The sequence below is a fragment of the Neodiprion virginianus genome, chromosome 6, assembly GCF_021901495.1.
Source record: "Neodiprion virginianus isolate iyNeoVirg1 chromosome 6, iyNeoVirg1.1, whole genome shotgun sequence".
In the NCBI taxonomy this organism is placed as follows: domain Eukaryota; kingdom Metazoa; phylum Arthropoda; class Insecta; order Hymenoptera; family Diprionidae; genus Neodiprion; species Neodiprion virginianus.
The window spans coordinates 8,132,492-8,154,519 of NC_060882.1; the positions used below are offsets into that span (position 1 = coordinate 8,132,492).

The 22,028-nt window shown below is 41.5% G+C and overlaps 1 protein-coding gene across 2 annotated transcripts in view; it reads right to left on the bottom strand.

The window, feature by feature from the left end:
- LOC124307056 (uncharacterized) overlaps positions 1 to 12,618 on the bottom strand; it is a 32,135-nt gene extending 19,517 nt beyond the window's left edge. For both annotated transcript variants that reach the window (XM_046768369.1, XM_046768370.1), the window contains exon 1: positions 12,129 to 12,618. The gene's annotated coding sequence lies outside the window, so the exon portion shown is untranslated. The remainder of the gene's footprint in view (positions 1 to 12,128) is intronic.
- Positions 12,619 to 22,028: the final 9,410 nt, after the last annotated feature.

Sequence of the window (22,028 nt, forward strand, 5' to 3'; positions counted from 1 at the left end):
TTACACGTGCTGCCTTACAAAGGACATTAACGATACCAAACCACCCGATATACATGTGTGATATAATTTTGCGATCTCATGCCGCGTTCTTGAGCTTGGTTATCGGTGACGCTCTCCGTGAAAATCTACGCATTAATTCTCTACTTTACGGTAGACATAAAAGCAAAAGTATACACTTGAATTTAACTAGGCGGATATCATGTTCGTGATAAATGTGATACCAGAATTTGCGTGGCAGAGAAAACCACGGTATGTATCGTCCCCTGCGAGGAAAGTTTTTAAATGGGAGTTGCAATTGGATCTCATTGAATCAAGGAGACGGGTACTATGAGCTTTTGACAAGTGGGAATACGCTATTGTTTTTGAACTAAGAAAACAACGATGTACGAATAAAGGTATTTAATATTCTCTCTGAATAATTGTAGTTCAACGATCATCAACAATTTATAATGGTCGTGAAAAATATACGTGAGATACCATTATTTTGGAAGACAGCTCAGTTCTTGTAAGGTTTCTGGTTAATAGTTCATTTAATTTCAAATTCTCCAAGAACGTTCAAATCTTCGGAAAAGAAGTTCCTATCTTTTGAAAAGATTTCTCGTAAACGAAACCTGTTATGTACTTTTTACTGAAATATTAATGTTAATAGTCATCTCTTGAAGTTTCGATGACTGGTTCTCGTTGATTCAAGTGTAAACGGGTATATTATTATTTCAAAGCCATGTCAAGTATAAACTGCAAATTTTCATTGACCTGATGTATCGAGAATCGAACAAAGGAAGGCTCAATGGATTAAACTAGACATCAGAAGTTCTATATTTTGTGCGAAGGAAACATTCTTAAAAGTTTCAGCAGCATCTTTGATGCTCTCTTCTTGTCAAATGCGAAGTTAGCAAGAACACAATTGTATATTGTATTATAAAGTACTGGTGTGGGATAAATTCAGTTCGAAAGTTCACGAGGTCAGAGACTTACAACGAAGTATCGACTAAATCTCACGTGCGTTACATGGGCGTGGTACATTTATCGATTGAATTTAAAATACATTTAAATGACGCAGGCCAAGTTAAAGCTAATGGTGGTTAGATAATGGGTATAGTATTCAACAAGTGACGTAGCGTTCCGATTGGCTGGCTGATAGACAATTCGTTATTCCACATCAGATCGCAGTGTTCGTGGGGGGGGGGGGGAAGGGTTTCGGTTGAAACGATTTGAATCAGCGACGAACAGAAACAGAGGTCTTCATTGATACCGAATTCGGTGGGTAAGCCTGCGTCATCGGAACCTGTCGGCAGAGATTGGTCCGAGTTGAAAACGATTACGGAGTTTGAGGTCCGTTTGACGTCACCGTCAGATTTATCTCTCACATTGTTTTCGGCACGATAACTGTCAAGTGTATTATAGTAGCGTAGATGGATAGGAGAAATCGGTCAACTTGGGCGTCACTTGACTTCGGTTCTTATACGTGTGACATATATTATGCGAACAATTTATATTTTGATAACTAGTTGCTTACAGAGATGATTATTCTTCTTTAAGATATCATCGAGTTTGATGATCGAGCGAAAAGTTGGCAAAGAAAAATCTTCTCAAAGTGTACACACCACCTTTGACGTTCGTGTCGAAACTCCGTGTTGCAAAATTTATGCTGACTCTCTGAGACAAAGTTTCCAGTTACTTGAGGTTCTCAAGTTTATGCTTTAATTGAGTCTTGCATTTACTCTGTACCGATGCAAATAATAAGTAAATCAGTGGCGTGAATCGCTCTCTTGTACAGATACAGCTTGTGACTTCTCCTTTGTGACGGTTTAACAATCGCCATTTATTTCCTTCGAAATGAGTTTGTACAGCTTTCGCGAACAAATGTCCCCTCCGAATGTCGTAAGAAATGATAAACCGTTCTAACGAATTTAATTATTTAGCAATCGGAATCAATTGGAAACCCTCTTTTCGTTCGGAAATAAGACTTTTCTCCCGCCCTGTATTTTTTCTTAACGAATATTCGCATGGCGTTCATCTGCCTACTCACCGTGACAACACAAATCCATGTATACCTGTAATAAGTTACATTATTTGTTGTAAACACATAAATCATCGCGGTGAAGCAGATTGCAAAATGGACGAGGAACCTGGAAGGGGATTCACGGAGTTGTGAAACATCTTTGTCAGTTATCAAAGTGTATATCCGCGGAAAAGTAGGACGCGAGTTGTAGCAGCTCGGTACCTTGTATCCAGACATATACTATATTTCATACCACCCCTCACCCTCCTCTTTTCCTTCAACCATTATCTTTCGCACAGGAAGCCGCTGTTCTGCCGCAAACCTGAGCTAATGAATTCGTCAACCTGTCAAATGACGGATGCAACCGTTCAGAATTTCCCGAAACACACGGAGAAGGTGTAGATGTAGGCGTATATCTGTACACTGGACAGGTTCGCCCTCAGCGAATGAAATGACGGCACCACGGATCGATCCACCGACGGATACTTGCACGGTGATTGTAATTTCTAACCAACGTGTAAACGTTACAACGTTTATTGCTACACCTAGGACGGAACGTAGTTTCAAAGCTTTTGCATAATTTCTCCAGACGCGGATGGTGGCGATCGGACGCTAAGAGTTTCCTGTAAATTTGCGTAAAATTGGCTATGAGTTGACCGGATGAAACGAGAGTGAGGTTTGATAAGCTTCGCGTTCGCACAACTCTTGAACGACTGACAAGGAGTTACTGGAAAACCAATACCAAGCCGAAGCCGGGGTTCTTTGTCTGTCCGCTCACACACTCGACTTCCAATATATATACATCTGGTCGAGTTTTGTGGTCGAGCATCCGACCGTACGAACTGTTTGTATCGTATCACATACACGGATGTGTGCGTTTATCCTACATGTGCGCCGTAGGTACCCTACATCTCGAGGACTATGTATAAATAAACCAGTAGCGGGTATCCGAAAGGTACCGAGAAGTTGGAAAGAGCCCTTAAAGCGGGGTCCGATAACGTCGTAAACTTGAGGCTGGACGGATATTATCTCATCTAGTCTCGTTGACGAAATTTTACAGCCAGCTGATTTCACCGGAAGAATGCTGAAGGATGTACCTCAAGGCTTCCGATACTCGAAAAATATCGACATTGGTATTAAACTCACGGGAGCTGGTTGAGAAGACTCGTCAGTTTGATCATTTTTAGCTTCGGACGAGAATAAAGGAGACCTCGAAGACATTTTAATTCATTTTTGCAAAGCTTTTATGCGACCTTTACGCGATTGTGAGAATATTTTGCTACCTGTTCTTGCAACTTTAACCTTACACACCGATGGTTACAATTACAAGAAATATTGACCGGTCGTTTCTACGCAACCTGTGTTGTCTGAGACAGCAGCGCTCTACCTCATCTGCTTTAACAATAAAGTGCGTTACCGCAGAATCGAGATCTACGCCGGATGATACGATCTGTGATTAACGTTTCTGAAACAGGAATTACGAAAGTCGTCCAGTCGCAGCTGAAGCTTAGCTTGTTAATTCACTGTCGATTCGATCGTCGGAAGATGAAATGCGAGATTGAAGTCAAGGATATTCTCATCGTCAGCTGATGTAGTACAATTAGGAGTCAAGTGAATCGTGATAGGATATCAGAAGACGAATTATTGGAAAGGAAGTAAAGCGCGATTCGAGTAATCAATTAACATTCCAATTAATTACGGTTCATTTGACGGTATTCAAACAGCCGGTACCGGTCTTGGTAAATGATTTACATCAGGATTACAAGTATTATTGTTAACCGACGGAGAGAGGTGGGTCCGAGAAGGCTCGCTGAACAGATCAATCGTTCAGGAATGAAACCGTTGACACTTCCAGCTCTACAACAAAGGGCTGAAAGATTGAAGAGAGAACGAGGGGATTTCTGGGCTGAGTGTACGGTGAACGTTTTGATTAAAGTGAAGCGTTAACGTCCTGCGCGTTACGTGTTTCGTCAAGTTAAGACCGGCTGGAAAAAAAAAGAAGGAAATATCAGAAATCGAGAGAAAGAGAGAATGGGCGGGTACTACAAGGATGAATAAGCTCTATTGATTTCGGCCAACAACCCCCTCAAAATACACCTACCCCACTTTTATTTTCGAGCACTCGGTGCTGCGCGTTATCCAACTAACCAATCTCTGTACTGATAATCATAATTGTTTGAATAAATTCTTTCAAGCCTTACGAGAGTTGATAATATACGTACTTAAGCGGTAAATAGAATTACAGCTTTGTCAAATCAATGGAACAATGTCTTGGCTTAAAAAAAAAAAAAAAAAAAAAAAAATATAGATACACCTTAACATGGGTCACGTTATATTGTTGTAATTTATTTGCTTCATTTATTTATTTTTTTTTTGCTCCAGTCGGAAACAGAAATTGTTGTTGGTTTCTCTGCTTTATACACGTTATTGGAGTTTTTCATGCGAAGATCCAATCGGTAAATCTTCTCCTTGGAAAATATTCTGCGAGGAAAATCGCCGGCGAATCCTTTGTATGAAGAATTTGGAAAGACTTTGCCGCCTGCCTATTTGTTCGAGCATTACTTTACATTCAGAAATGGTCTTCCTGTTCACCACGCCCGCAATGTTTGCTTAGGTTTTGTGTATTTTCGCCCGATCCTCGAGCTCAATATTAACTTTCCCCGGAGGTATTCACGCGGAAATGTACAGGAAATTTGTGCTAGTTGTTAACGCATTAATCGATTATTTTTACCGCCGAAAATCCTGTAGTCCTTTATTGCGTGAGTGTTTAGCAAACATATAGCGTTATAACGAGATTTCGAACAATTTTTTGGCGCATTAAGGTAGTTTTGAGAAGCTCTGATACCTTTCCTTGGTCTGCAGTTTTTACAGATTTATCCGGTGTCTGGTATTTTGAATTTTTTTGCTCTTACGAATCGGCGAAATTTTCTTTGTACAGAAACAAACGGGATCTCGATGCAATTTTATCAACAACCGAAGAAAACAATCGAATATCAAAGTACTCTTGGGAAAAATTTTTTTGTTGCAAATGTTGAAATGAATTTTTCTCTATAATCAAACTCTCTCGGGATTATTCAAATGTAAAACTGAAAGGAGTAGCGAGACGTAACTGATACGCTTCGTATAGAATGCCCAGCATATGCGTATTCGGTGACCCATTTATCCTAACAACGACGATACTGCACGGATCTGCTTTGAATCCACGACTTGTTGCCTGATTTTGTACGCGTACGCATCATAGATATCTTGCCTCGAAGCTTGCCAGTCAAATTTTCTTTTCACGTAGAAACTTGTTTTGAGCATATTTAGTCTATACGTATAACGAATACTTTGGTCGTTGAAAATAAAATTTAGCGGATCGATATTGACGATATCTTTTCGGTATATTTCTGGCGTTTACGACGATACTCGGCTACTAATGTGTTTCTGTATCTATATACCGCAACAAAGTAATTATGCTTCGGCAGATTCTAAATCCCTGGCCTGGATTGATATAGAGCAATAATTTGGTCGACGATATAAGGTATTTTTATGATATGTATATCAGTCCGCTTCTACGTTACAGTGCCCAGCGACCAATTTTCGCGTGTTACAATGAAAGAGGGCGGAGAGTAAAAGACGACAAGCAATTACCGAAGAAAAAGAAAAAGACCACCTAAATTCTCCTTTGAACGTCGACGACGAGACAGGCGATGAAAGATACGAGGAAAATCACTCCGCCGATTCGCCAAAACTTGGCACGATGCTCACCTACCAGTCTTCAGATTTCACGCTTAAGTTAATTAAGTGGCCGGCAAAGGCGATGAGGCCGCAGTTCCGTCGTAGGTTGGCGGTGGGTAATGCGAAATGTGCCTCGGCCACACGTAGGTATAATGCCTGTACGTAGACCTACTTAAAGCGCAGCAAAGGATCACAGGAGGACGAGGAGAAAGGTACTCAGTGTACCCAATGAACGTTGATGGGAGCATCACCTCTTCGCAAACCTGATTACCACTCTCCCTTGCCCCTCGCAGGCGGCAGAGAAGAGGACCTAGAGAGAGGCACGTGACTCTGTCACATAGAGTTCACCGGCAAGATTATGACCCCCGCAAAACCCACAGCTTCGAGCTATTTCCCATCGGTCGATGATTGGCCAAAATTGAACCGCGTTCCAATTCCCGTTCAACTGTCTCCAGGAATATTCTACTCGGGCGATTAGACTCTTCCGGATCACGAATCGTGTCGGTCAAATCCTCATCACGTGTCAAGGAAAGTCACCCGATATCCACTCGATCATGCCGTCCCCAGTTACTGCAAATTGGTACTCTCACTCGGTGCATGATCAATGCTTCATCCAGTCAATTACGTCCCACGTTTAGTTTCAACCTCGAGCTGTGCGTCTAATGTTCGGTTTATTTCTCACACTGAGACATTTATAAACGCACATTCGTTAAGTGCGTCACGATGATCGGATTAAAGTCAGGAACAGAGTGATCCGATGTTCAGCTGGGTAACTCGTACGAGTGTGATTGTTTTCCATCTTGGCATGCTTATTATTTGTTTCACTTTGTAATTGAACAGTAGCTTGTGGGTGTCGTATGAGAAGGTATACAAGGGATTTAATTTTGTCCCCTGTTCCAAAGTGAAGATAAACATTCGAACTTGTTTCGTTAAATTTACAAACCAAGCATACGCGCACCCTCTGCGCCAATAATTCAGCCCTGATATTTCACGTCCACTATAAATTTTCGAAAAATTGCAATCGCCAAGAGACCGGTGCATCCCTTTTAGTTCACGAAGTAATTACAGAATTCCAGACGAACCGAACTCGGAGCTCAATGTAACGAATGTGCGTTGGGGAACGAAAGATGAAAGAAGAAACGTCCCTTTGCTACCCGTGCTACTTATCATTGTTCGTAACACTTCCATGTAGCGGCCCGTGGTTTTCGCACCCGAAAAAGTTCAGGAGCGAGGAGTGTTGGTGGTGATGGGCGGAGAGTGGAATGAACTCCTAGACAAAGTTCGGTCGGACGTTGGTGCGTTCGCCATGGAGCAAAGCTCCTTTGTCAAGTTCGACCAAAGGACCAGACCGCAGGAATCCTGACGTTTTACTTATCGTCGTATGCCGCGATATTTCTGGAATTTGACTGGGAAGTTTTAGGTAATTCGGTTCACGTGTGTGTGGTATTGGGGGCATTGTGCCTCTCTCGCGAGTGCTGCAGAAGCGAGATATTATTGAAGCACTAGATTCTAGGAAATTGCTGCACTCGCTCCTACGGCTGTAATTGCATCTATTGGGAAACGAGTGAATCTTTCATCGCGCCCTTCCGGCTCTCCGGTATGCATACGTAGATACATTTATTCACCGTTTATCGTTCGCGCATATTCAACGAGTGGCTTGTTTGTGTTCCCCGTTGGTACGTTTAGTTTAATTGCTCAAACACGCAACTTTTCTCACCATGCGTACTCGTAATCGTCCAACGAAGTTCACCCCGATGTTTCTACACGTAATCAGTTGTTCGTGGCCACATATTTTGAGCTTGGTTGCCAAGAGACGAGTTCAAAGTGGTCAAGGTATCGGCCGTAAATTGACGAAATTGTGGTTCACAAAGAGCTTTTGTCACCTGCAGGTCACGTGTGAGCAGCGTTAATGCCTGTGACCTGCAAGCTCTCAGATGTGGTTCACGATCATCAACCAGACTCTTTGGAATCCTTGGGAAGCGGATCTGCGGAGTCTAGAAAAAAGGATAGTTTCATAGAACCGCAGTTTTTAGGGAACACTGGGTGTCGGGAATTCTCACGCACAATTAATCCACAACACTGGCCGACCTCGTTCTTGTTCAGTCCAAACCGTGAACTCGTTCAGATCGATACCAAATTTCGGAGCCTTGTACTTAGACGGCGTACCAAAAATACCAAGCAACCGATATTTTCATGTATGTGTATACAACGTGACATCGGATCTAACGATTACACATAATAACAGGTGAAGTCAGAGGGTTCGGTGATCGTTTAGTTAATTCCCTGCTGTTTTATTTTTCGTGTGTCCATCCGAATCTGTTACACATGTCGCACTGCATAATGTATGAGGTTCTTCTGCGATTCGTAACAATTATTCATCAAAGTATAACGTTCCTTTCCCCTCCCTTTCCCCTGTGTTTTACCCTCCTCCTCGCTGAACCCTGCATCAGGTGTCCGGATGAATTCGCTGGCTCGTGAAGGGGAAAAACAAACGTTTGGCAAGTTGGAGAAAGGCATAGAAACTGCAAGATATCCGGTGGTGCTGCAATCGCGATTCCTCTGGCTCAATTGTTTCCGCGCAATTCTGTAGCTCCCTTTCTCCCTCGCTCTCTCTCTCTCTCTCTCTCTCTTCGCTTCGCCTCCAGAAAAGTCTAGACTTGTTGTCGAGCTTGGAGCGGAGACGTATCAGAGCGGAGCTTTGCGGGCTGTTGTATACGACTGTATTTTGCGAAGCGTCAATCGGCGCCTGAGCTGAGTGCAAACGGTTAAATTGCAAAGACGGCGCAGGTTTGCCTGGCTGGCTGGGTGGCTCTCCTGGATAGTCGAGATAATGTCCGGAGGAATCTTGCAGGGTCTGTGTACCTCCGCTTGCCTACGAAGTACTCGGTGCAAATGGGGTGTGCCTAACGATACGCTTCCTCTTGGCGAAGTCGTTCTTACCCATGTATACGTATACATATGTATACTTGTGTCTATGTACATACCCAACGAGTATGTATATATCCGCCTTCTCGCAAAGTTTAGGCACTTTGCGAAACACAAGACACCGACGTCTTTCTGCAGGGAAGAGCCGGAGGAATGGGGTCCTTCAAGTTTTGTCCCACTCGCAGCCTCGGCCCCGTCTTTCGAACACGTATAACCCTGCAGCAACGGCGTCAAACTCCTACGAGCTTAACTCACAAACCTATCTCTATACGCGCCCACCTCCGTTCGTGCATTATTCAAACGCATGTAACGTCAGGGTGGACCTAAGATGGATACGTACAGGTACCTACGAAGTTGTCCCCTCGCGCGGATTCCCATTTCACACTATCGCGCCATTCCGTGTTTTACGAAGGATGTAAAATATCGCAAAAGTTTATTTACCCTGTGACTTGTACAAGCCACGTTGTACAACCGTGTATGTGTATCCACTTTCGATCGTTACTTATATTCCCTGTTTACGAGAAGGCGGAATTATATTCACTTCGAAAATCAAGAAACTCATATTGAAATTATATTTTAACGGATATTTTTCTACGAAAACTTTATTTTATTGTCATTCTAGTGAATGAGAAGTGAAAAAATTAAAATTGAATAGTCTTATTATGACGTAGGTATAGTAACTGTGTTCGGTGAATTTGACAATCAAACTGTCAACTACCGGGTTTATATTAATGAAGTATAAAGTTCTTTCTCGAATCACAATCCGGCCAAAGGATCTTAAAAATCGAAATTTTCATCCTCCACATCCGCTCCACGTTCAGAAAATAACTTGGTGCGGTACAAGCGATTTTTGAGCGCTGCTTTTGTAGGTTTGATGATCTCAAGAAATCCTGTATATATCTCATTTTTTTTAAATTACCGAATTACAATATTCAAGATATTTTATGATATTCCTGATCAAGCGAAGTCGTGAAAGAAATCAAATTTTCAACAAACTCCAATCCAATGAGACCGAATCTGCGTTTTCCCCATTAGTCAATGTTAAGCGATGCTGATTCTCTGAACAAAATGTCAATGGCGGATTTACGATATTCAGAGAATCGATTCATTAGCTTCTTTTAAAATCAATCAAGCTGCACAAATCTAATTTCCATTAGTTTGGTAACAGAGTTCACGTTGCCGGTAATCATTCGACGAGTACAGAGAGTCGGCATAAGGATGAGAATTCCGTAAAGAGATTCGAAAAGTTTGTAATACATTTAAATTGGCTGGGTTTCAAAGTGGTAGAATATTGAGGAAGTAAAATACGTGCATCTGCAGCTGTATGCGAGAAGCGGAAATACAACAGTGTGATTGCGATTTCTTATATCGAATCGTAAGGCAACAGATCGATCCCCCCTCGTTTTCCTCGCAGGTAGTGTACAGAAGTAAGAAGCCATAATCCGCGAATGGTCCATAAAACTGGTAAGCGGCTAAACTTCAAGACGATATCAAATACTGTTTCGGAGGCCGGATCGATGAAATTCACGATCTATTCACAAATTCTCCACACTTGTCGGCAGCTGTTTCAAGCGTACAGAGAACCGAGGTTCGAAATGCGCGCAAGTGCGCGCACTTTCTCTGTCAACCGGAAAATTCCGTAACCTTGCGAATTTCATCTCGAGTTGATCCCCTCAAGTTTCAAAGAGTGGGGCTAAAGGCACTCGGGAATAAACAGTCACAGGCAGGCCTGCTGCATTTTTCATGATACGAATCGTGCCTACGGCTCTTGTATAATACCGGATTATTTCGGCGATGCGACCCGTAGGGACCCCTAATTATAGGAAAATCAGGGTACAAATCCACTCCGAGCAGCACCGAGTTGCTACTACTTGTACCCTGATTTGCTTATAATCAGGGAAAATAAGCCCGACTGATCATATACCCATGGAAAACGAGAAATCGTCCGGTTAATTTTCGCCAGTTTATCGATCTTCCGTAATTTTATCACGTACACGTATTTTGGCAGACCCGTGTACCTCAACTGAGAGAAAATCGGTTATGCGTCGATCCGAGCTTTCGTGCTTTTGCCTCCGCCTTTTGGTGTATGGATCAGCGCGAATCGCGATCTAATCTCTAACCAGCAGACCGGCAATTCACGCTTTGTATCACTGGCAGCGGCCGCGGTTAGCAACTCATCGAATGTTCGCCCGGCGGCGAGCGGCCCTTTGTCTTCGTTTTAATCTCATTTTTACTCGTCGGTATCGCGGATGTCCTTTTGGTCACTGTTCGAGACCGGAGGGTCGAAGAGAATCGATTTACCGAGGAAACGGCGTGCAGTGCGGGATTTAATTGCACGGTGTAACGATACCTGCAATTTTTCCAATTTTGCAAAACTGTTTGCACTCAGAGAGATTTTCCATACCCGCAAATCAGGGTATTTGGATCGTCGCGGATCAGCGACGGAACGCGGCTTCGCAGGGTTTTCGCTTACGGAAAGAAGATTATCCTTTTCGGTAATTATGCAGTTCGCCGATCTGTGGCTGTGCGGGCAAAAGCTCGAAGAGCGGAAGGCAAATGTGCTAAATGGAAATTTGTTATTCGACTGTTGTTAGACCGAGAGCGAGGGGCTTAAACTCGCACACCTAGTACAGTTGCCAATGCCGTACGTGCAGCTCTGGAAATAATAGCTGCACCTACGACGTTTCGCAGTCGAGTCAGCTTGTCCGCATTTTGCGCAAAACAACTGTTGCCCATGCAGCCATAGAGGGTGAGAATATCACAGGTATATACCGTGTGTATTCGGACTACTTCCGGAAAACAATTCAGTTGAAACGAGTTTGAATACCTTCACCTCTAATTTCCACAAAATCACAATCCGTCTTTTTGTCGGTCGGTCAATCATTTTTCCAACGTTCGTTTAGCCCAGCTGTCATTCGGTATTCAGGTCGTAGCGAACTCTCCGTTTCACACGCCTTTCATGAAATTATATCCGCTGACAGACTCGGTTGTACCAACAAAAAATAAAGCTTGACACGAATTGCAATATGAGTCGTATACTGTAAGAAAGAATTTTTGTGTAAAACAAAGTCATAACAATTTTATACGCCAGATGCACTTGTTGTGTACACTTTTCCTTCAGATCCTCTTTTTTCATACGTCGTCAACTGTACGTTTCTATAAAATGTGTCACTAGAATTACTTGACGATCGGAAAATGTTAGAACGACACGCGACTTGATAAGTATACGTGTATCTGTGTGTTTACTATGTATATATAGGTCAGGGTTCGTGCACACCTTGCACACACACAAAAAAAAAAAGGAAAAAATGTGCAGAGCGCTCAAAGCCGGCGTGTTACACATTAGGGTTACATGGTAAAAGGATATATATTCCTAACCGAACAAAGCGGGTCTTATTGATTGCAGGAGCTGGTAGTTTTACAAATATACCCGCTGCTTACTTGACCAGTTTAACAATAAAGTCTAACGCATTTCGCTTACCTTTATAACTGCTTGTACGGCATTTTCACACGGAATAAAACGTTGCGCGAGATGTGTGGAAAAAAAAAACGGAAGAAAGACGGAAGAAACAAAGACGATAACTTTTTGAGGGAAAAAAGTTTTTTTTAAAAAAAAAAAAAAAAAAAAAAAGGACAAGAAATTATCCAAATTCAAAACGACAGGAAGAAAAGTTGAATTTTCAGTATAACACCGCGAACAATGCCATGTTCACTTTGCCTCATTTAATCCCCCACGGTCACCACTTCAACCCTCTCTGGACGAGGTGAAACGGAGGCGAAAGTGAAACTCGGTGACGAATTTCGACTCGTTCCGCATCCTGAAATATTATATGATAATCTATCCTATCCCCTCACTTCAGGAACGTACCTATCTTAGAAAGGCAAAAGTAACGGATCTAAGGAGATACGCGATCGCGCTTATGCATCGCGTCTGCACGGCGGCTGCGAATGCCGAGGTCCCCGCAACCCTCGAAACACTGCGGCCCTCGCGGGGAACCAGCGGAATCATCCCCTCGGCTCTCCAGAGCCGCCTCGCCTCGCCCGCGCCAGCGCGACGTTGCCCAGATATACGCAGAATCGTTTCCCACCCGAGCTTTTTCAACCCCTGCAGCTCTTCGCGTCTATATATCTCTTTATTCATACACTCCGCGTTCTTACTTACGGTTTTTCTTTAATTTATCTTTCCACAGGTGATGCGAGTCGACTAATTTCTCAACTTGGATCATTATACCGAGGAGTTGAATCGGATGGTCGAAAATTTGCGGATTCGAGTATTTGTCGTATTATTATACCTACGCGCATGAGCTGTGAGGGGATGAGCCCTTCAGGATATGCAATCGTAGAAAACAAGTTGCATAGAAAAGTTTTAGCCGCGATGCATTCAAGATTGTTCGATAGAAAATTTGAAACTGTTGATATTGTTGGGATAGATCGTTTTATTAAATATACTTTTTTGTACACAGTCTCAAGTCGAAAAACACATCAAACATAAATTTTTTATACAACCTGAGGAATAAATTCTAAGAACCAATCTTTGACTATTTATTAAAATTAATAGAGATGCCGCGAACAGGTTTTGCGAGTGAATAGTTATTTTCGAAATATCAAAGAAATTTATGCGCTTTTATCTACGGCCCCGTTCGAATTATTTTTCTACTTTTTCATTGCCAGATGGAATCTACTCGGTTCATATTTACTTTTTCACTTTTTGGTGGAAAGAAAAAAGATATTCATAATACATTTTGTTCCTACTCTTTCAATTAACAGTTTCGGAAAAAGAATAGGGAGGAATGTTTATTGCGAATTGTATCAGACAATTGAATAAAGAAGAATGAGTTTCACTGGTTGAATTTCCCCTAAATATTTTTGTAGTAAGAACGTACCGCCTCTTGAGAAAGAAGAAAAATGATTCTAGACATTAAAACTGTACACAAAGTTCTAAATTAAATTCTTCACGGTCGAAGAACCTTCTGTGTATCTCGTACTGATTTAATATGCAAACCTTTTTTAGCACTTGCGTAAATTTCACCGAGACCTTTTTTAAATTTCGTTCGTTTCTTGGCATCCATTGTGTATGCATTGTAAATTATGCAGGTGGGTACCGTTTCTAACACTTCGTCAACCTTTCAAGTGTAAAAATAAAAATATGCACAAGCCTCGGAACATCCTTTGAATTAATAAATGAGAATAAAACGCTCGTCAGTTTCCGAGGCTGACGTACGAAGTTGAAGAAATCAAGCTGGTCAAGTTTATTATTTGGCAAAAGAAGGCATAAAATTACCGCTAATGAAGCTCTTCACCAACCCATGTGATATATCCGACGAGATCAAAGGATCGACGCGTTAACCTTGGACGAGAGATAAAATATCCAGGAGTACCGGGGATTAAATTAACGACGCGCAATAACTGGACGAGTATATAATTTCCTGTTGGAAATTTCCATCGCAATAAGGGTCTCGATTTAACCGTCCTTCGGGACGTGGCTTCTTTTTGTCTCGGTACATCCTGTCAACAAAAATGTGCCTGTCTCTCTCCAAACGGCGTTTCGGTCTTTGTCAGAATTTCTCTATCGAACAACAGGTTGATCAAGAGTGAATAAAGAAAATTAAGGTCAAAGTATTTTCAGACGAAGGATAAAAAAAATTATAAAAAAATAAAAGAAACGTGGGATCGTCTGCTGGATATTACTTCGACAATTCTGAGATGAAACGCAAAACCCTCGTAAGAAAATCTTCCCTGATAAAATTCCCCAGCGATTCGATCACTCGAGTAAATAATACCCGGGCTGTTTAACCAGGCATTTGCAAAGATCTGCCTCGAGTACTACACCAAAGTAAATTGGCGAATCAGTTTAGTACTACAAAACCACGCCCCGTTACCTACCGCATCGGACCGCGCGCAACCACCTGTAACCCGACGTAATTCGAGCCTTGTCGTATCCACCCTTCGCTTCCTTTCGTCGGGTAAGGAAATTTTCGACGCAAATCAATTACGTCGATTTTCATTCACCGTAAAGCCTACGCCGTACGAAAATTTCCCAAGAAATTGCTCTTTTCGCGGATTAAAAGAGAAATCGAATTACAATCAAGGTCATTTACAATCACTTTTCGATTTTCTTTATACCATTGGACGCGCGACCTGCGATCTTATCGCTTCGTGTAAAATCGACACGATTTGATCGACAGAAGCGAAATCTTTAGATAGATTTACGGAAAATTTATGGAGAAAGTACGTGTTCAAAAAATAGAAGAAAAAAGCCAAAAAGACATCGAGCAAAATTTTTTCACCACTTCCTGACCGATGATTGATTGAAGAATATTATTCGCTCGTGGCGATGAGCCAACCGATATTATCGTCCGAAGGAATTTCATGCGCTGTTCGGGGTTCTTTTTGAAAAAAATTAAGCCTGTTTTTCTTATTTTTTTATTTTATTTGTTTTATCTCTTTATATTTCGCATCCGCATCGCTGCTGACGTGGTCTTTTTCCCTCCTGCAATCTCTACGCATGAAAACTAATTATACTGAGAGATAAATGAATGCACCGCTTCCTTTTTTTTTTTTTTTCTTGCTGTTTTTTTTTTCTACCGTTCTTAAGAAACTTTTATTTACACGCGAGCTTTCACTCCTCCGTCTTCACTTTATCCCACCGTCCTTTCCCTCTCGTCTCCCGCTCTGGATTCCCAATTACTCTGTGACGTTAAGCTTTTTTAAAGTGCGTCTTTCATCCGAAAGCATATCGCTTATCTCGCGCCGACCTAAAATACAGTAAAAATCCTCTTAGACCGGAGCGAGTTTTGGTATTACATATAATACCCTTGTGTTATATATGTATGTATATATATATATATATATATATATACATACATAGTAAATACGGACCCTCGAAAAGGGCTGCCCACCGACATAGATTAAGTTTGGGATCCTCTCGTAGCCAATTTCCTTCGTGTTTCTGTAGTACAACGACCGCTGTACAGGTCTTTGGAGCTTTTGCCTCATAATTCCTTCCGCGGGAGTGAAAAAATAAAACGGTAATTGTTCACCTGTGCTTCTACGCTTCCTTTTTTCATTCCTGTCGTATCTCTCAATCATATTTCTTTTCTTTTTCTTCTTTTTTTCGTCTTCCACTATTCCTTCCTCACCCTCACTTCGATCAGGTCGAATTGTTCTCTCTTGAAAGCACACACGTGCGAGCTTGCCTCTTTAGCGAGCTTGAAAGGACGCCGAGATCGATTGAATGGCGCTGCGGGGATTTGCGCATCCTCCGTTCAGCTTGAGGCGTGCTTGCGCTGCAATACGTGAATTACGCGCTGCAGGCTGGCGGGATTTTTTATTTTTTTATACTTAGTCTTTTCTTTACGTCAACAGTCAACAGTCAACAGTGAAAATTCAAGAAACGCGATGCTAACCGAGAATGGGAAGAAAATTTCGATTAAAAAATGCGATTTTTTCTTTCTTCTTTTTTTTTTTTTGCAAACATCACCAGCTTAATTTTATTCAGAAATTATCTAATCTATCGCTATTAAACTATCTAGTGTGTAAGAAAAATTTTATCCTGCTTTTGTTTCGATGCGTGCTGAAAACCGAAAGCTCGAAAAACTCTTGAGAAATTTGTACTGTTTTACTCGCAACGCAGCGTTGGTTATCTTGAGAGATTTTCAGGCAAGCTTTGTGTATACCGAAAGCTCGTCCCAGTCGATAACCGAGAAAGCTTTTCTCGCTTTATGCTTTCGATAGTAAGAGTGGATTTCCGAACTTGTTACCAACGATAGTCAAGTCCTGCCTTCATCACGTTTAAGGGTAAGCATAGGTGTACAGAAAACTGAAAAAAATACTCACACGTTACCTAGTAAAGAGAAATTATAATGAGAAACGTTTCTGGAGACAACAGAAAAATTTTTTCGAGAAAATTTGTCGTCTCAAAAATGTTTCATGCAGCTTCAGTCATGAGATTTTCGAAAACTGATTGCAAAGTAATAATTGATTAACTGTCGGTCTGAGGATTAGATCCAATTATGGTATGAAAAGTTTGAATCTTCGTAAAATTCTATTCTCAAAGTATGCGCAAATATTACTTGCTCCAAGTTTACTTGATCACAGACACCTTTATTTCTCTTTCTCTCTTTCCCTCTTATATTAGCTCTGCTTAGAAATTTTTCTCCACGGAACGGGAAAGGTGAAGCTGCATCGTCCGTCGAAAACAAGTCGACTTCGAAAATGGCAGCAGGTGAATGAACATTGATCGATTTCTCGATTTGCTCGGAGAAACTTTATCCCGTTACCAACTTGCCTACCTTGGCAAACTTCTTAGAAAAGGTAGAGAAAGCTGGTAAAAAATTACCCGAGAAAAAGGCATTATCCCTCACCCACGCCTCCACAATACACGCTATATACACAATTCCATTCTTTTATCCGTTGCTCAGATGTATCAAAATAGGTGTATATTTCAACGAGATACGGTGGCTAAGAAACCCTCGCTTTGTTTCCTAAACTCTGACCTATCGTTAGTCTGAAAGGTTTCTACCCTGATCTCAGGTACTTAGAAAAGAAAACAATTTCCCACTCTTGATACACGGATCGTTATTAATTATGAAGGTTGGTTGAACTAGAGTCAATACTTTTTGTTAGTCTTACCACAAGATGGTCGTAGATAAGATATTTGACAAATTATTACATAAGTTAGCAATACGATGGTCTTTATAAGAATTCAAAAATACAATATACTGCAATTGTGTACAAAAACTTCGGTTTCAGTGATTTATTCGAAATCAGTTAAAAATCGTTAAAAATAAAGTAGATTGTTCGCTTTTACTCGGCGTTGTCTCATTTTATCCAGAAGACTATTTTCAACAAAGTCACTGATACTTTGGATTCTCCTTTTTTTTCACAAGTAAAGAATCTGTCCTTTGTTGATTGTGATCAATATCGGTCCGGCTTTGTAAAATCAAACCTTCAGATTTACCAGCAGGATGAAAAATTTATTAGATCTTTAACCACTTTGAAGCAGTTTAAAGTGAGGCACTGATGTATAACCTTTGTATACACGCAAAGAACAATCTGAGAAAAATTACCCTGCTGTTACTATAATCGTGATGTAAAAGACACGTAATGCAGTTTTTATTGATGCAGTTTTTATTTATTGCATCGACGACAACAACGACTATTATGTTTCAATTTTATTTACGGGGCATTCATTGACAAAGCATAATCGTCGTCTTTGTCGATGCAATCATTTTACGGTCTTTCACAGATTAAAACTAAAGACGGGTTGGCCGGCCTGCGAGAAACAAACGAAGAGCTCGAGTGGGTGCCGAGTCGGCGGTGACCGAATTATCGAATAAGATGAAAAGAAATCATTTAATACAATTCACAACCACCTCACCGTTTGAATAGAAAAAAAATTTGTGCGTACGCGACGAAAGTTTACGATCCATTGAAGCCGATCATAACATTGACGCGAGTCTCAAAGGACGCAGCGATGTAAACACGCTCGAAATGTTGACCGAGAATCGGTGCTCTACTATCAGTGTTCGACTGAGGCTGGCTTCGTACACATGTAGGTACCGAAAATTATTCTCGTACTACGTGACTGTACAAAAACGGGCCAAGTGTATAAGCTCAACGATTTCTGTTACGTTGTATTACGTAATCGAAGGTGAATTTCGTGTCCCGAGTTTTCATTGTTTTGTGCAACTGTAAACCTGAGATGCTTCGAGAACTACTACATGTAAAAGTGTGGAGCAGCCCAGATTCCAGGTAACGATACTCGCTTTAATTATTGATTGATAATTCGATGTCGTACATTTGAAGCCGAACTTTTGTTACAGCGTGCAATGCGTGAATATTAAACTAGACAACGGTAACAATTAATTTGAGAAATGAATAGCCGATGTGCCTAATTAATCCGGGCCTCCTTTTTCGTTGTACCGTGCAACTTCAGGTCTTTGCGAATTCGATTCTCGACTCTCCGCGTCGCGTGTCGTTTGTTTGTTATTTGTTTGTGCGGCCGACCTTCGGTGAGTGCGTAGATGCATCGTTGACAATTTCAACTCACAATCAGTCCTTTTAGGCAAGCAGCTACGACGCAAAAAGTGTAATCGAGTTTAATTATCACGCTGCAGATTTTTAGATTTTAGCGTTCCGAAACTTGCTGAACAGGCTAACAACATATCGAAATTCCTCTCGGGCAGACTTTTGACGCGTCAGAAGCGTTTTGTGACAAGAAAATACTCCGATAATGTTCCGTTGCGGTTTTCTTTCTGATATTCTTTAAAAACGGGCCTTCCGGAAGGTGAGCTTCGTTTGACAATGAGTTCGTAATGCAATTGTAACGTGTTTATCAGTGAGTGGTTCATTTAGGCGGCATTCTTTTTGTATAAAAATATATTATCGGTTCGTTAACCGAATACGGAAGTGTGTTATTATTCACGCATGTGTAGCCGTGTCGTTACATGTTCGTCACTTCGGAGGTTTGTCTTTCGGTTAAACTTTATCGGTGTTCGGTCTTTGATTATGTTTTGTGCAAATGATCGCTAATTGTCACTAGAGCGTGAATTTATTTGGAACATGAAATACTAACAAAATGTTATCTCTTATCTGACTACAGGGACGGACTACATTTCAGTGTGATTGACCAAATTTAGCAACGATCCGAAAGAGTCGGCTCGATCGATTGATCTCTGGAGATAAGGTGAAAACTAGACCATCCCCTACAGTGGATAAAACCGGAAGGTACGTAATAGATATGATTCTCGCTTTTGGTCGTAAATAGTGGTAGCTGTTCACAGGCCTTACTCATATATATATTCGATACTTGTGTCTATTTAATTGGCTTTCTGTTATTCATTTATGGAGTTCATTTATTAACATATCGGAAACCACTGAAATGTTGTGAAAAAAAAAATTATTATTTTGACACACGCAGTTTGCAGGGACATGAAATCTGATCCAAGTATGTACAATGAGTAATATTCTGTTATATTCTTATCGCAGTGTAAAAAGTGCGACGCTTCACCATTCGACGTGATTGTGAGATGCTACGCGAGCTACTACATTTCAAGTGTGGAGCAACCTAAAGGAGGTAAGAATACCCATTTTAATAACCGTTTGATAGTTCAAGGTGGTACATTTGAAGCATAATTTTAAGCCTTGCGTAATCTGTAAACAACGGTGATAATTAATTCGAGAACTGAAAATGCAGCTTTTACATAAATTAATTCGGGCCTCCTTTTTTGCTTTTCCAGATTTAAGCAGAGACATCCGAGCAACTTCTCCATTACTCGGCAACGTCGGTGAGCTTGCACGTATTTAGGTTACGGGTATTTCCCTGGTATTCCCCTGTCACGTGGCGTGGCGGTAACAATTGTTACACAAATCTTGGATTTCTTAGCTGCATGGATAGGCTCATTCGCGTTCGCAACGTGCTTGACTTTTGGTCGGATAATTTTCGTTTCGCAGTTTAATTAACCGTAGCTTACTTGAAGTTAGAAATTTTACACGTTGCTAAAAGTGGAATGAGCATCGCGACAGGTAACCATCGCTTACTCGGCACTCGCGAGATCGAATTGTGTTTCGCAACTGATGTAATAATCTACGTTTGAATTTACCGACGATGTCGTTTAAGCGGTGGGTTCACCTGAGGTTTCAACGTATTCAAATATTCACATTATTGTTATATCGATAAAATTCCAAAGTCTGGCATAACATAACGTAATCAAATTGCATCTTATATTATACGTCATTTTCAATATTCTAACATTCAACAAGTACCGATCAAGTTTTTTTTTCTTAGCTCGCTTAGAAAAATGCTAATTGGCATACAGGATGTTTTTAATCACTTTTACAAAAGGTTGATGTACCGATAGTCTGCCAACATTTGCTAAAATGATGCATACGATATTAGGGTTGGCGGGAAACAACCGCGATACTGTATTCCGAGTAGGCAGACTACGATACAGAAACATTTTGCTCCCGACAGGTAACCAACGAAAATGTAAGTCAGTGACCACGGCGCGAATGACGAAGAATGACGTGTGTTGGAAAGAATGGAGAATCGTTTAGATCGAATATAGGTAACCGGGTAGGTAGGCGAACGTTTTGGGATCCGTCGCGGGGTTTGTGCGTGTGTGTGTGCGTCTCTCTTTTCCGTTGGGTGGTTTCGTTGGGAAACAGGCAAGGGTAGGAAGGTCGCGATGTACCGCGATGTTGCTAACTTTTCTAATCCACAGCGTCGAACGATCGCAGAGATTTTTTTGCCAAGAGACTCCGTATTCGAGTCTCTCGACCGTTTGTAAGCGTTTGAATATTAACGAGACAGAATTTTCCATTTCTTGTCACTCTGCAACCATTTTTCCATTGTTGTTCAATTCAATTATTCAGTCATCACCGATCGTTATTCCATTCGATTGATTTCTGTGATCGTCCGAATGGGCAAAACGCATCTCTGGACCATCCATCGCGTTCCGTGGTACGTTGGATGGCGAGATGCTGAGCTCGAAGACTTCGCGTCGAAGAGGAACGCCGACCGTCACGCCACACAATAATGCATGCGTTCCAACCTCCCTCCCGGACTTGACCCGCATCTCGGAAGAACAATCCGCATCGCGACGTGTCGGATTCGAAAAGACGCGGATGCGGATTGGGTTTCTGCAGAATTTTGCGACAAGTTCTAGATGTTTAAGGTATTTTGACAGGTAAATCGGTCGCGCCCTCTTGCGCGTGTGAATTAATCACGGGAATCGTCCGCGCCTTTTGCGCGATTATTAATAATCAGGGTGGCGACAAACCGGGAAAACCGGAAGTAGTCGGAGAATTTTGTCTATCGGGAAAAGTCAAGGATTCATGACGAACCATTGGAAAGAACGCACTTTTCTTCAAATTGTTTTCAAACTTCAGCCGTGCTTTGTAAATTCAGCCAAGCTAACTGCCAGAAATAGAATTGTACAATTTCTAATTATTCGTGTGAGACAAAGCAATATTATTTGCGTTTTTTAGATCCAAATTAATATATTCAAGATGTACATTGTACAACTTCCCGGGCTGTGAGATCGTAAAAGCTGCTCAACAATATTCAAGTTTCGTGGGAAAACGTCAGGGAGTTCTGAATTTTTTTACGGGAAAAGTCAGGGAATTTTATTTGAGCACAATCGGCGCCATCCTGCAAATGATCCAACGATCCAGTGGTCGAGGGATCGGTGGGATCCGGTAATCGACTCCATCCAGTGGTTAAGGTGTCCAAGGTGATCCCAGTGATCGAGTGATCGAGTGATTAGTCCGGGAGGTAACGACAGATTTCGTTGCACAATTTTCACGGGCTTCATTTTTTTTGTCCGAGTTATCCGTGTTACATACGATAGAGTAGCACGAACGTCTTCCAATGCGCCCC